We start from the raw sequence: 15,328 nt of genomic DNA on the forward strand, positions 1-15,328 counted from the left end.
TCAGACAGTGTAGGTTATAAGCTTTTGACTCATGTCAATTTATCTGTACATCAATTTGATTTTTACCTTTACAAGCATGTAAAAATGAGAGTGGGAAAACTATATGCCTGCTCTTAAGGTCATTCTGTAGCAAGTGATCTCAAGCTTTCTTGCTGCCTGTAATGATGCTGTGATGTGAGAATCCCACTACAGTATTTAAATATGGAAACCTTCTGCAGTGTCTTTATGATGACTGCTGTCGTCTAAATGGCAGTGATAATGTGTCTGTCTGTCTATTTGCAGTATGAAGAAACAGCAATAAGTGTCCCAGGCACTGGGTATAGCTAGTTCTAGAAATGGGTGTAGGGATATGATGCCATTTGTGATGCTTGTTAAATCATTAATGATGAGTTTTGTTTGCATTTGGACTATTACTTTACTCAGCCCTTTTATTTTGACAGGCGATGATCTTGATTCCTGGTTTTGACCTCTAATCGTTCCTCATTCCTTTCTCTATGAATTAGCCTATTCCCTTCATTTCCTAGACATAAATTACATTTTCTCAGAACATGCTGTGCATCAAACAGTAGGAAATTGTGAAAAAATGTACTGGTTCAAAACAGAAACCAGCCTTGGGTTTGTTGAGTTTGGAGTCGAGGGTTGATTTAAATTGTGGGTTGGTTTAAATTGATGGGAGAAGAAGGCTGAATTATTGCAGACACTATGTGATATGTGTTGTCTCATTGTATGGACCTTTTGACAAACAAATTGTTTATATTATCACCTTGTTTCACTTCCATTGTAGTAAATAAGTGCTGGCAGCACATATTATGAAGACCTTACAAAAATACAGCATGTTGACAGCAATCTATAAGGGTTTATTTTAACATACTATGTCAATTTATTTATGAAACACATTTTGTTTTACAAATGCATCCAGTTTATGTAGCTTTGTAAAGCTATGCAATGTGCTATTAATATAAAATTCAACTGAACCATCAATCAATAAAATAATTTAATCAAGTCCATAACCCTGCTTATGGTAGCAGTCCACCACAGGGCACACTCACAACCACGCTTATATTAATTCACACCTGGTTAGTTTACAACTACCAGTTTGCTAATAAGATTTAGTGTGAAATGAGTGAATGGTTTGGAAGCTGCTTCAAAAAGGCAAGATGTACCTCAGATTGGAGAGGTGGTACCAAAAGGGCTTATAATAACTCCAGTAAAGAATCTGAGACACTGTGATGACCCAGATAACTATACGATTGACAAGACTTTGTTGACCCTAGTGTCTTTTGTGGTCAATGACACTTGTATGACCTCAGTACATTCTTTTGTTTGAGACAATGCAAAGGTCCCTTTTGACACTGCCTACCACTGCAATCACTCTAATACCATTGGTTGAAATCAACACTTCAAGCACCCTTTGATACATAACCCTATGAAGTGCATCTTTGTAAATTTGGTAGAATGTGAAATATATACATTTAAAGAAAAAGAGAGAAATTGCCTGAAGATAAGCTCAGGGATTTTTACATTTTTTTTTGGTTAAGCTAATTTGACCATAAATCTGTCCTGTTGTGTTTCAGGGAGCTGAAATCCTATTGCTGTCGAAGACAGGTGATTGTATTTCTTCTGAAAGATTACATCACAAGCTAGCAGGCTGGTTGCCAGAGCAACAGGTTAAGCTTTCGGTTCTCATACCCACCCCCATGACCATCCCATACCAGGCCAATTGAATTCTCTGCCTCCTTTGTACTTTCTGATTGTTAACAGTGTAGAAATGGATCCCACAGTGACTGACATCCGTCGATCCGCCAACACACCTAAGCTGACATATTTTATCTTTTTAACCACGTGGAACTCCATACGTCTGACATCTTCCTGACCAAGAAAGTATGGCCTTAGGTTTTAATTTAGGGGGCTGAGTATGGATGAATGAAACTGAAAAGCTTTCCTTTTTCCCTTCACATGTGGGCTTTGCTGAGCATTAGGCTGCAAATCCACAGTGAGTCTGAACTTGCTAAACCTCTTTTCTCTTAAGCTGAAATCTGTGTCTTTTCATTTGTCACAAACAAGGGGTTTGCATGTACTGCTCTTTTTTTTTTTTTTTTTGAACAAATGTTGCATATTGGAAATCATGAGTGGTCCCCTAACCTTAGTGATCCCAGCCTGAACATTTGGGGTGAATTTAAATTCCCTAAGCCCTAAGGGCTACTTTAACATGTTTGAAGAAATGAGACTCACACTTTGCTAAATAAGCTTCCAATGAGCTGAATGGTAAATGAGTACATTCCAGGAAACAGGTTGGGGGGTGGCAGGAATGAAATTCCTAGCCCCCACCCTGCCCCCTCCTCCATCCCCAAAGACATCTTTCAAAAGAAGGGAAAAAAATCTCAGTAGAGGTTGCTCACCACAGAAGCACTGGTAAACCTGTTTGGCGTGCCTGTTAACATCTGCAGTACGATATAAGGGGCTCCTTGACTTTTATAGTGTCTTGTCATTTCTCTTCCTTTGACCCAGATAATCCTAGAGGAGTGTGCAAGAGAAAAATGGTGTAGTAAAGTGTCTTAGTTACAGCAAATTTGTAAAATTGTTTTTTTTAATGCCTTTTAATGAGTCTTGTATTTATGTGTTGAAAATCTCAGCCTCACGTGTGAGGAATTGAGACACCATTTTTCGAATTTTGTAACAAAAAAGGGTAAATAAATTTACAACCAACTGCTGCTATTTGGTGCTTAAGCAGGAGACCCATAGCTGTCCCAGTTTAGCAGCAGAAGGGCTTTATTTCTGTCTGCCAAGTGAGACAGGAGGAAAAGCATCCATGTGTGACAGCACATACTCTACCCACATACCACCTACTGCTTTGTTGATATCCACCCCCCCTTTTTACCTGCAGTTGCTTAGTCCTCAAGGTTTTAGCTTTCCCGCCTTTCATTTAAAAAAAAAAAAAAGTGCTCATTTAAATCACCAAAAGATAATTCATATACTGTTATTTCTTGTTATGATACGGAAGATGGCATAGTGGTGTAGCACATAATGTTACCACCTTGTAGTAATTTGGCCCTGCTTCATTTCAGTCTGAGGATGTATTTCTCATATGTTCTGGTTTCTTCCCACTATTCAAATGCATCCTGCTAACCTGATTGTCCACATTTAAATGCCCTTTCATTAGTATGTCGTGTCTGAAGGTTGACGTGCATATGAAGTATAGACAGAGTATAGGAGTCAGGTGGAAAATTTTGTTTGTTGGTGCAAAGATAATCATCTGCACCTTAACATCAGCAAAACCAAGGGACTGGTATTGACTTTCGCTGCACCAAAGATCCTCTATGTCTGGTCACTATCCAGGGAGTGGATGTAGACGTGGCTCATTCTTACAGGTACTTGGGAGTCCACATCAATGAGAGTTTGGACTGGTCTCATAACACAGGGGACCTATATAAGAAAAGGCAGAGCAGGCTCTTCTTTCTTAGGAAGACTGTTCCTTTAATGTGGGTAGTGGTATCCTTTGCATCTTCTACAACTCTATGATCGCTAGTGCAGTTTTTTACACTGTGGTTTGCTGGGCTTGTAACATCACTTCAGGAGAAGCCTACCAAATCAACAAGCTAATTATTAGGGCAGGCTTAGTTATAGGATGCACTCTGGACCCCCCTCGCCGTAACAGCAAAGGAGAGAATTAAAGCAAAACTGAGTGCCAGTATGAGCAATGCTGCATATCCTCTTCTCTGGCACACTAACACCGAGTAATTTTAGGCAACAAATTATTCAGCAGAAGTGTGTCAAAAATCTCTACTGGGACTCATTTTATACCAACAGTAATATACCAGTACAAAGCCTCCCTGTGACTGCCAAGTCAGAAATTTTATTTCTTGTTAAATAGTAATTCTGATGTGTGTTCAGACCATGATATGTGTCTGTCTGTCTGTCTGTGTATCTATATATCTAGCTAGCTAGCTTCTCTTAAAAACCAAATTACCACCTAAGGTCAAAAAAGATCTGTCTATCTAATGTACCTTATGGTGCATTGACATCATTTTTCAAGTTTTTTTTTCTGCCTTGCATCATTTGCTGCTAAGATTGACATTGGAATTTGGTGGCTTTGCAAAGGAAAAATAGATTCATAAAGTGGATGAATGGTGATTGTTGGACTGGATATACAGTTTCTATTGTTACTGTTTTAAAATCACATTGAGTTGAATGATCAGTACACATATATACATATTTAGTCCAATAATGGGCTAAAACAATCCATCCATTTTCAGTCCAGTGACTCCAGTGCAAGGTCACATTGACTGGTTTTTCTTCTTGCAGCACTGGGTGCAAGGAACCAGTATTGCACAGGGTGTTAGTCAGTCAGTCAGGACAGACTCTTGCTTACATACTAGCTTTATCTCATACCAATCAATTAATTTAACATGCATGTGTTTAGTGTGTGGAGGAGAAACAAGATGATCTGAAGCATACATGGGAAGCATGTGCAGACTTCTCACAGAATGTGATCAGACCTGAGGTTTGGAACACATTATAATTAAACGAAATGCAGGTGATGCATTAGCTACTGCTGCTGCCTGTAAGCCATTGCATGAAGGGAGCCAGTAAAAACCAGTACCTTTATACTGGCATTTCTAGATTTTGTTCTTTGGAGTGCACAGGGGTTTTTCCACGTGTACTGGCAGTGTTTATAGTTGGCCAGTACTTAACTTACTTAACAATATGCAGTACCAGCACTTCTCAGAAAGTCTTGGTACTATAATGCTCCACTCACAATCAGCTAATATCCCTTATTGTTAGGTTCCTTACGCCTTCACTCCGTGCATCCTGGAGGTTGTATATCTATGAGGAAGCACATCCTACCTTCCTGCCCTGCAAGCATAACATGTATCCATCACTGGGTAGCTGACAAAGCAAAAACACCCTGAATACCACCACTGTTCAAAGCTACAATGCACTGAATTTGAATCTTGGCCTAGTTATGGTCTATGCGACGTTATTTTTTTCCTACAACCCAAACACATACTGATAGGTTTAACAGGTGAAACTGTCCTTAGATTGACTGGTGTGTCATGTCTGATGCTGAATTGGTAATCTTTGGCCCTCCATCCTACCAATAAAATATAATTAAATAGGTTTATAAAAGAAATATATTGCTGGATTTTAATAAGGAGTGCTAATATTTAAAGGGCGTGATAGATGGTGAAGAGGTCCGAAATGTTGCCTAGGAAACTCTGACCTCCACTGCCCTTAAATACGGGATTAAGCAGGTTTAGAAAGTGGATGGATGGCTGCCTTTTAATAAGTACTGCTACAGCAAAAGGAAATGAGCAGAGGGATGCTGCTGGTATAGACTCCAGTTCCCTATGATCAAAAAGCGGGATTAAGTGGACACAGTTAAATGGATGGATGTATTGCGTAAAGGGGGCTTTAAGCCAAAGGATCAGAGACACAGACGCCTAGTGTCATGACGCCCACTGCCCTGCATTCTTCAATACTGGAATGTGAGTTGTTTCATTGAGACGGCGACGGCAGCTGTAGGGAAGCACCTGCCATTCAGTGTATTTAAAACTCGCATTCATCCGTAGGATTGGAGGGGCTTCTGACTACATGCTCAGAGTTGCCCCTGCATAGGGGAATTTACGCAACTCGCTCATAACAGCAAATGTTGTCCGCGCTAACTGCAAGATCCCTTTGCCTGTGTTTCTAATCGCAGAGTTCAGAGTCGTTTCTTGCTCATTTATCGCCCACTGCTACGAGCTGTGAGGTTGCACTGGAGGCACACACTGCTGAGAAGGAAGCCCCTGCTGATGAGTGTATTTGACACGCACAGCGCGTGAGTGGGTGTGCACACTTCGCTTGCCAGCTAGCGGTCCCGCCCCAAAGCGCCGTGGAAATCATTGTACGCCCCGCCTCCTCACTGGGCTGCTTGCCTCCGAGTGTTGGCGTGTAGTTGCTGCTTGCGTGTGTCTGAACAGCAGAGGGACAAGGAAGCCAGAGATTTACCCCCGACCGAACTGGACTCTATCGACAGCCTCTTCTTTAGCCCAGGATGAGCGGCGCACGGCACCCAGCCGTCAGACGCTGAGGAGCGGCTTATTGGCAAGAGCGGGTGAATCACCGAGACCAACTCAAAGGAGAGAAGCTGAGCGGGCAGCCGCTTCCCACATTCGCATCAGACATGTAAGGCAACGCTTATGTTTTCACCTCGTATCATATTTTTTTTCTTGTGTTTTCAGGTAAACATGCTGTTGGCGGGAATACTTTTTTGCCTATTTTGGGAGTTGATGTTTGCTAACGGATTCAGTGTTGTATTTTTAGGCCAAAGGCCGTGAAGTGTGAGAGTAAAAACAAAGCAAAGTGACAGCAGGCGCGGCTCTCCGTAATGTGAAACAAAGAGAAGCGCTGGTCTTCATTCGAGCCCCCAGTGCTTGGGATTATTGCCCCTCGAGCTGCTGACCCAAGTGTCTTGTGCACCGCTCGAACCTCCGATGCATTATATTGGCAGCGCCTAAACCAGAGTACAGGGGGGCGAGATCAAGAAGGAGCTCTGGCTTGTCTAGAGGAGAAGCCGATTAGGCAGAGAAAGTGACGCCGATACTAAAGACGACTTGTTTAATCGGAACTACTGACTTTAGTCACAAAAGAAGAGAGTGTTTTATTGACTCTTGTGTTGTTCACGTGCTGCGAAAAGATGATAAAATACGTGCATGATGCGGACAACATACACAATTCACTCCTTTCTTCAGTTCATGTGGGTAATAAGCTTTAATCATTTTGTCATTTATATAGCGTCTTCCAGCAAGATGGCGCAAGAGGGGGTATTGTTGACATTGCATTACCCGTAAAGGCTGTTCTTTCCCTGTTTATGTATAGCTAAAATCCATAGTTTACTGTCAGATTAGTTAGAGGTTTAAAACTGGTAGCAGACCATTTTATATAACACCATAAAATGCACATTCAACTTTTTCTTCCGTCTTTCATAATTTTATAAGTATACATTACAATACATATGTTACAGGACATACGTATCCTCACCATTACTAACCAAGAGATTTAAGAATTCGGGTAAACCGTTATGTAGTTGTCACTCGAAGATAAACCTCTGAAGGGATAACAGAAGCCCAGACATACATTAGGACGGCGTTAATAAATTCTTGCCTTTTTCTGGTTGAAAAAAAATCTCAATAAGTAAAGCAGGGCATCCTTTTCCAAATGTGCTAGAGTAGGTGAGTTAGAATTTTTCCCAAAAAACACAAAATGTAGTAAGACACTTAACATGCTTATTTAAAGTATTAAAACCAATACAATTAAAATATTTAACAATGTGCCGTTATAGTTAAAGAATGGAAGAAAGCCCCTGAAGTCATAAACGGTGAATAGTGTGCTATGGAAACTAAGATGCTTTTTCTGTGAAAATCACAGTAGAAGAGTCTGTTTCGGAAGGTTAATATGGAAAGAACAGTTCTAAAAAGCATAAAAGATTTTGACTTCTCAGCATTGATTTACATGCTGTAGTTGATGGACCTTTACATACTTTGACCTATGTAGAATTCAGTAGCATAGAATTTGTAGGACTAAATAAATGTTTATCTTGAATTGCATAGAAAATCTTTGATACAGTGAGAAGACTGGCTTGAGAAGATCTTAATTATATCAGATTTGTACAGGTTAGAAAGCATTCACAGCCTTGGAATGTGTCAGTTAACAGAGAAGGAAGGCTTGTATGAGTGTGTCCTTTAATGGACACTGCACATGACTTCCTCCTCCCTTGTGTTATCATTTTATCTAAGTTAGACCCAGACACTCCCCATGATTTTGTGGTGGAAAAAATAATTTTGGAAAATGTATTAATGCTTTTCTAGATTTAGCCTCCATGATCCACATTGTTTTTTATTCGCTTTTTATGTAGCACAAAGTGTTATCTTTTGGAAACAGAGAAATCGTTTCCCTGTTTTTGTTTATAATAAAATGTATTTGCCCAGATTACATTTACATTTCTGTTACATCAATCACAGCCTAATTACATAATATGCTGTATAGTGCCTTTAATGGTGAACTCTGATAAACACTATTACTAAACAGTTCCATGTTCTAGTTTGTATATTTATTGTGGGTAATAAGTAATGTAGGTTGACCTATAAATCTTTCTTAAAAGTAGCTACAGGATCAGTATTTACCTTCAGGGTCTGCTAATCTAATTATTCCTTTATAGAAGCAAACTACACTGCAGATTGCAGATCAGTGTGGTTCCTGTAACCTGTACATGTTTATTAATGGTGATATTTAAGAATTGATAAAGTGCTGTATTGATCTTGGTGTTTAGAAGATTTAAAGGGCAGAAATTACTGCCAAGTTTAAAACTAGATGCAATATTTCCTCTTTAATGCAAATATGTGCAGATTAAGAAATATAGATGTTAAGAAGAGCCTAACATCTGAATGTATTGTATTGGTTATTTGATGACTTTAAATAGGCCTTGTGTGAGTGTGTACATGTGTGTAGTTGTTCCTTGTTGCTGGCTATTGTCCTTTTGCCCAATTTTCCAGGATAGGCTACTTCTCTCTGTTAAACCTGCTTTAAAAATAGAAATCAAAAAATGGATGGATGGAGAGTTTAATTTTCCAGCCAAGAAACATATGCATTAGTTTGCTAATATTAGATGATTTTAGTTTATTTTTTTTTTGGCGAGTGTGTGTTACACTTGTGGGGTTTGTTATCCCTGGAACCATAAATGTTATTTATTCCAGTTTCTACGTGTTTCACAATGACAATAAAACACAAACAGGTATTATGTATTATTGTGTTTCATATGATCTCAAAGCCCATTTTTTTTCAGAAGGGACAATGGAAAAGTTGGGACTAGTCTCTGTGTGAACTACCTAGTGGGTCTGCACATTGTACATTTTAATGACAGTATTTGTGTTAACTTTTATGGAAGAGGGAGAATCATGTAGCTTGTTTGTTACAGCTGTCTGCTACATACGCCTTTTTAAAAGAAAAAATATGTTATCGCTTTGTTTAAACAAATGAAAGGTAGGCTCCTTTGCGTGTGTCAGCGTCATTGCTTTAGCACTGTATGTTTATGCAAATATATACTTGAATTAAGACAGCTGGTTTTGCTAGAAGTTGAATTTATAAGTAGATTTAGTTGTAGCAAAAAGTAGCTTCAGCAAGCTAGCTTGCCCTGTAGGCCACAATTTGCAATGTATAAGATATCAACAGAGAATGTAAATATTTCTCACAACCAAATGCAATATAAGGAAATACTGTCTTTTTATGCTACTTCACGTTGATAATTTAATTGAATTAGAACACACCTTTTTTCTTTCATTAATTGACTTGTGTTTGAGATACACCAATTTGAGATAAACACACCATTGACTCATTTTGTTTGCTGTGGAGAAAAGTTAAAGCTTAACAAAAAGTTAAGACTTGTATCATTGCTTGGATTGTGAAAAAGCTGCTGAAAGCATCCTGCAAACAGGTAAATTTATGTACATATTTTTCCTATAAAGAAGAAAACTAGATAAGTGTTCAAGATGGCATGTTTATTGCATGTTAGATGAAGCCTCAAGTAATCATGTGAGCTATACAATATCCAATGTAAAGCTGACAATTCTGAATTTAGTAAATAATGAAAATGCAATAATAATAATACATTTTATTTATATAGCGCCTTTCCCATGCTCAAGGCACTTACAAAATATAAGAAAGAATGGCAGGGTATACAGTATATAGCATTGTACAAACCAGATAAATAAATAACGAAGATTACGACAGTGAATTCAGAGAAAAAAAAAGCCTAACCGACAACATAGTTGATGGTTTAGCACACACACATACAGGTTACATGAGCATCTTGACAGAGAAGTAAACTGAGAGAAGGGTAGTAAAGTCAAGTAGAGCTAAAAGCCTTCCTGAACAGATGAGTTTTGAGTTATTTTTTAAAATAATTCTTGGAGTCAGCTCATCTAATTAATTTCAATAGGTCATTCCAGAGTCTGGGCGCTATACAGCTGAAGGCCTTGTCACCCATGGAGTGTAGATTAGTGTGGGGCACAACAAGATTGTCAGAATCAGAGGACCTTAGTGGGTGGGCAGGCACATAGTGATGGAGAAAGTCACTGATGTAGTTTGGCGCAAGGTCGTTTAAGGCTTTGTAGGTTATTAGTAGGATTTTATATTCGATTCTGTAAGATACAGGGAGCCAGTGAAGGTGGAGCAGGATGGGTGTGATGTGCTCGCTGCTGCTGGTTCGAGTAAGGCAACACAGTTTGACATATATGTCTGGTATGTTATATTGTTTTGTACAGAAAGATTGTTTGCATGTTTTGATATTTTAAGAGTGCAAAAAACTGCTAGAATTTGCCTCAGCTCTAAGATAAGCCTGAGTTGTTTGGACTGGAGGAACATTAATGGAGGATACGGAAGTGCAAAATTAATGTGCACTCATACTGTATACTGATGGATGCACGTGGTAAAACTATGTATTAGTTGGGTGGGAAGGAATGTTTGTTTATGGGGTCGGTACAAATTTACAGAATGGTACTTGAGCTAATAAACTACAAAAATACAGACACTCCTCACTTAACAACTAAATTCCATTTCTGTGAATTGGTCAATAAGTGAGGAGCCACCCCTTACCAACATTTCAAGCATACCTATTTTCAATGTCACCTGTGCACCATTTATAACATTTTTAGTATATTTATAAATGTTTTTACAGTAGTTTACTCTTACCTTTATTCTTCACTATTGTTGAAATGATTGAATGTGCCAGCTCCAACTCATGTGCTATCTCTTTAACTTCCTTACCAGCTTCATAATTGTTTATGATCTTCATTTTAATCTCAAGATCAATTGATTGCCTTCCTTTGTTTTTTCCTGCTTCCTGCAGGTGAAGTCACACTCTTCCTTTTCACCAACATCTTGTGCTATGATGCGCACAATTAGGTACATATTTATAGATGAAATACGTAGTCTTGGAGATTTCGAATGCTAGTGTAGTGAATACTGACTGACTGTGGGAACGAGACTGAGACTGAGAAGGGGTGGTGCAAAATGAGATGCTTGACCCTGAGTTGCCGTACTCCTGTTTCCATGACCAAAGTTCTTCTAAAGCGTACAATACCAACTGATTGGAGAACTGGTTGTTAAATCTACATGGTTGTTATACAGGCAGGTCGTTAGGTGAGGAGTGCATATATATGTAATGGAAGCTTTTTTCTGTGTAAGTGGGGCTCAGTCTACACTTGATATACATGTACCCACCATACAATCCTGTTACTAGTTAATTTTTTTTAAAATTGACAACTTGTTTAAAATTAATAATTCAGTTCATGCTTTACTTTATATTTTAATTAATATTAGACTAGTAAAGAGAACCCCCATACCGAAATTACCTTAAACATGAGTGTTTTGTGTAGAAAAGCAGAAATCCAAAGATAATGGGTTTGAGAATGAGAAATAAAACACCATATTTGAAAACCTGTATGCATCAAGTACTTTGTCATTCTCCAGTGTATTTCATTTGTAAATATAAATCCAGCCAATCATTCCTTTTCTCAGATCTTCGTATTGGGATACAGAGTTGCTGGTGTTGTGCCCAAAAGTTTGTGTGGTAAAAATTCATAATTGGAGCTAAGATTTTATTAACAGTTTACTTTTAATCTATTTCCAAATAAGCAGAAAAGCTAAAGAAAATGAAAACAAATACAATATTCTTTATTTTCTTAAATATTCCTTATCCATTCGTTTTCACAGTATGAAGAGCTAGTATATCATGCTGAAGTAATATCCTATTTTCACATGAAAACCATGGTATTTGGAAGTTTGAAAATTTCTGCCACATGTTTTAATTGTAGATAATTAGCGTATATAGAGATTAATAAAAAATTGCTGTTTAACCCTGTGTGAGTATATAGCGGGTTGGACAATGACTGACTGACTGCTATTTAATATAGATGCAATTTACCTATCCTCTATTGCATATTTGTCCAAATTCAGCATTAGAAAGAAATCGGGGTAAAAAGCAAAAGTACACCCAAAATTATGGATAATATGAGTAATCATTAAATAAATGTAACTGTATCTATTGCACTAAAACTCAACCTTGTTGAGCCTCAGCCTTGTTGCTCTAGTACTTTCATTATTGCCATTCCACAATACAAAAATGCAAGGGAAACAGTTATTGTTATTCAGGAACCCAGTGCAAAATAAAATATTATATTTAAAACCAGCTACAACAGTTGAATGACTAAGATGATCAGCTGAATGACTTGAGCGAAATGACTGTATTTTCAGTTGTGTAGTCCTAGTCTTGATAGGAGAGAGGCAAACATATGGTGAACTTGGTGGGTGGAGTCTCCTGTGATGCTGATGGCCTTCCTCTTGTGTCAAGTGTTGTAAATATCAACAGTAGAGGGTATACTGGTACGGGTTATTCACTAAGCAGTATTAATCACCCACTATAGTGCTTTTCTGATTGTCGCAGAGCAAAATGCAAGATACCAGAATGCTTTCCACCACACACCTGTAAAGGTTGGCAGTGAATGAAGTTCCAAGTCCAACTTTCTCAAGTCTTCTTAGGGAGTAGAGATATTTAAGTGATTTTTTTTTTTTCGTAGTGTATGTTGCATTTGTGGGCCTTGTGGGACTATCTATAATATGCTTTTTGCAGTTTACCTTATCTTCTACCTTTGCATGCTAATTGCATAATTTTTTGTTCATAATTCATTTTTTGTAGCCATTGAACAGTCAGGTAATGTGAAACCTCTTACAAATGTGAAGGACACACAACAGGTTATACTGTAACTCTTCAATGGTTGGCATAACGACCCATTTAAAAATAGTAGTTAAATTGGCGTGAAATATAAATTACCTTGAATATAATGCAATTTTTGTTGAGGTTTTCCTCACAGTAGCTCTAGTGCAGCTTGTGACTTTGTGATGGGCAGTCAAAAAAAAAATGACTGTCATCTTACGAAAGCAAAGTGAACTTTAAATCTGTTAGTCCATTATAAATATACTTGGATATTTACTTACAGTACAACAATCAGGCAGCTGTCAGACTTTTGCCTTACTAATTAATCATAGCTTAGTGCCTAACCCTGCCACCATGTCTTTCTTGCAGATGGTAGCTTATGTTAACTATTGTCATGCCTGGGCACATGGAAAACAATCACAGTGAGACATCAGATTTAATGAGCAAGAACAAGTGAAAACATTTATCAGAGGACAAAAGGAATACAATATTCTTACCTCTTTCATCACTTTTTAGGTATAGAGTGGTGGCTCTGAGGCTAGGGATCTGGGCTGGCAATCTGAAGGTTGATTGGCATTTCAGCTACTGTTTTTTTTTTTTTTTTAAAAGAAAAAAAACCCCTCACACTGTTCCATTCAATCTACTGTGGTGCTGAGGTGTCCCCTATTGCACAGCTGCGCTTAGGTCCTAATTTGGGGTCCTGAGGTGGTTTGTCGTGTGGTGGATGCGGCAACGTGCCTTGTGCTCCCAACCTCTCTCCTACTTGTTTTACAAGTCGTTAACACTAGAATCCCTGAAGCCTGTGAAGTCAGTCACAAAATTCTCAGAGCAGTGTTGTGTTGCAGTGCATCAGTCTATTAGCCAGTGTAAGCACTGTGAAGAAGCTATCTGTTGTTATGGTTCTGCCATGGATTGTAACTCAAAACACAGTTCTTAACAAACCAAAATCGCAGCAAATTACACACATTCTGCATGGGTGTCTTTGTTGTCAAGCCGTAAATGCCGAATGATAGTCTGATAGTGGTCACAGGACATTGTGTCTTTGCTGGTACAATAAATAGTTCTGTGCAGGCATCAACCAAAGCACCAACTGTGGTCATTGCTGCTCTTGTAAAAAGAATGGAGATAAAAGCCATCAACTCAGAGAGGGAGAGGCAAGTTCGTTGTATCACGTGAATGTTACTGACAGAATAAAACTGAATAATAAAAAAAAAAAAAAAGCGCTTTCTTTTACAGGTAGCCAAAATTTATACCGGGTGTTACAGACTCAAATCAAATGTGTGGTTTTATTATATTATAGTAATAATAATGGCAGCTCAGTACACAAAATGTGGAGCGCCCAGACTTGAACCCGCAACCTTTTGGTTATAAAGCAGCAGTTCTCACCTCTGCACCATCCAAGAAGACACATTACCTTTCTGTTCATTGGCATTTCAGCTTGGGTTTTTAATTCATTGACAGCAACATGTAAATTGAATGATTTTTTTTTCTTTGGTTACTTTGGGGCTTTGCCCCCTGCTCGCTTTGCTCACCAACCCCTGTGCCTGTACTACACGTTAGCCTCTTTGTGGTTCTGTCACTCGTGTATAGGGATGCGGATGTACAATTTAAACAGATTTTTATTTTCATGAGAATTGTTACATATGCATAATAGAACTATTTTAATTACAGCAAGTAATTAACTTTTAAAAAAGAGAAACGTAATAATTTGAAAGTAAACTGTTTCATGTTACATTAGAGTTATTCATTGCGTAATATGATTTCATTCTGTTTGGCTTTGAAATTAACGCGCAAATACTTTTTAAACTTACACCTTTACTGTAAAACCTCAGTAAAAACAATTTTTTGAATTAAATTTTCGTCAATATCACCATTGAATTTTGATTTCGTGTTTGGACTTTCATCGTGACAACACAAAGTGTAACTGCCTGTGATTTGAATTTCATTTCTTTCTCTCTATCAAATAAAATTAGTTTTTTGAGTGTTTAGCTCTGGGATTTGTTAATTGTCTTTGCAAAAGCTATTCTAATGGGAAACTATTAACGTTTTAATACGAATGACATAGCAAGATCTCCTTTGTTGTGTAATGTTATCCATGGAAGATGTACTACATTACCTTTCTTGGATACAACACACGAATTACTGTAGAAAGAAGGATGTAAGACCGGATGGTGTTAACGATTGTAGATATTCTTTGGGATATTGTAAGCTGATGTTTTCATCTTCGTCATGATCACCACCAACTGCTTCAGCATAGTCTATTGATACACATTTAACCAATTTGACGTGTAACCGATTGACATTTTTGGCGTTATTCGTTTGACTTCATTGTTTCTCGGTGCTAGGATTGCCCGTGTACTCATTTTTTCTGTTGATAACCCTTCGTAATTAAATTCTTTTCAATAAGATTTGGACATAATATGTCTTCTTTAATTGGGAACTTAAAGTGAGGAAACGTTAAAATTTATAAGTGCTGAGAAAGCATTCACACGAATGAGAGGTGAGATTACCGTGTGCGTTGTTGAGAGGAGGGCGTGACTTGAAAAAATCTCATGGCTAAAGTGAATATGGTTGAGAGGA

General features: G+C 38.1%; 1 protein-coding gene across 2 annotated transcripts in view; it reads left to right on the plus strand.

The window, feature by feature from the left end:
* Positions 1-15,328, plus strand: part of ripor1 (RHO family interacting cell polarization regulator 1) — a 299,969-nt gene that overhangs the window by 85,929 nt on the left and 198,712 nt on the right. The window contains exon 1 of one of the 2 annotated variants that reach the window (XM_028809408.2): positions 5,919-6,165. The exons of the other annotated variant lie outside the window; for it this stretch is intronic. The gene's annotated coding sequence lies outside the window, so the exon portion shown is untranslated. Of the gene's footprint in view, positions 1-5,918; positions 6,166-15,328 lie in introns of those variants that run through there. 2 annotated transcript variants of the gene reach the window in all.

Source organism: Erpetoichthys calabaricus, chromosome 9 (genome assembly GCF_900747795.2).
Source record: "Erpetoichthys calabaricus chromosome 9, fErpCal1.3, whole genome shotgun sequence".
Lineage (NCBI taxonomy): Eukaryota > Metazoa > Chordata > Cladistia > Polypteriformes > Polypteridae > Erpetoichthys > Erpetoichthys calabaricus.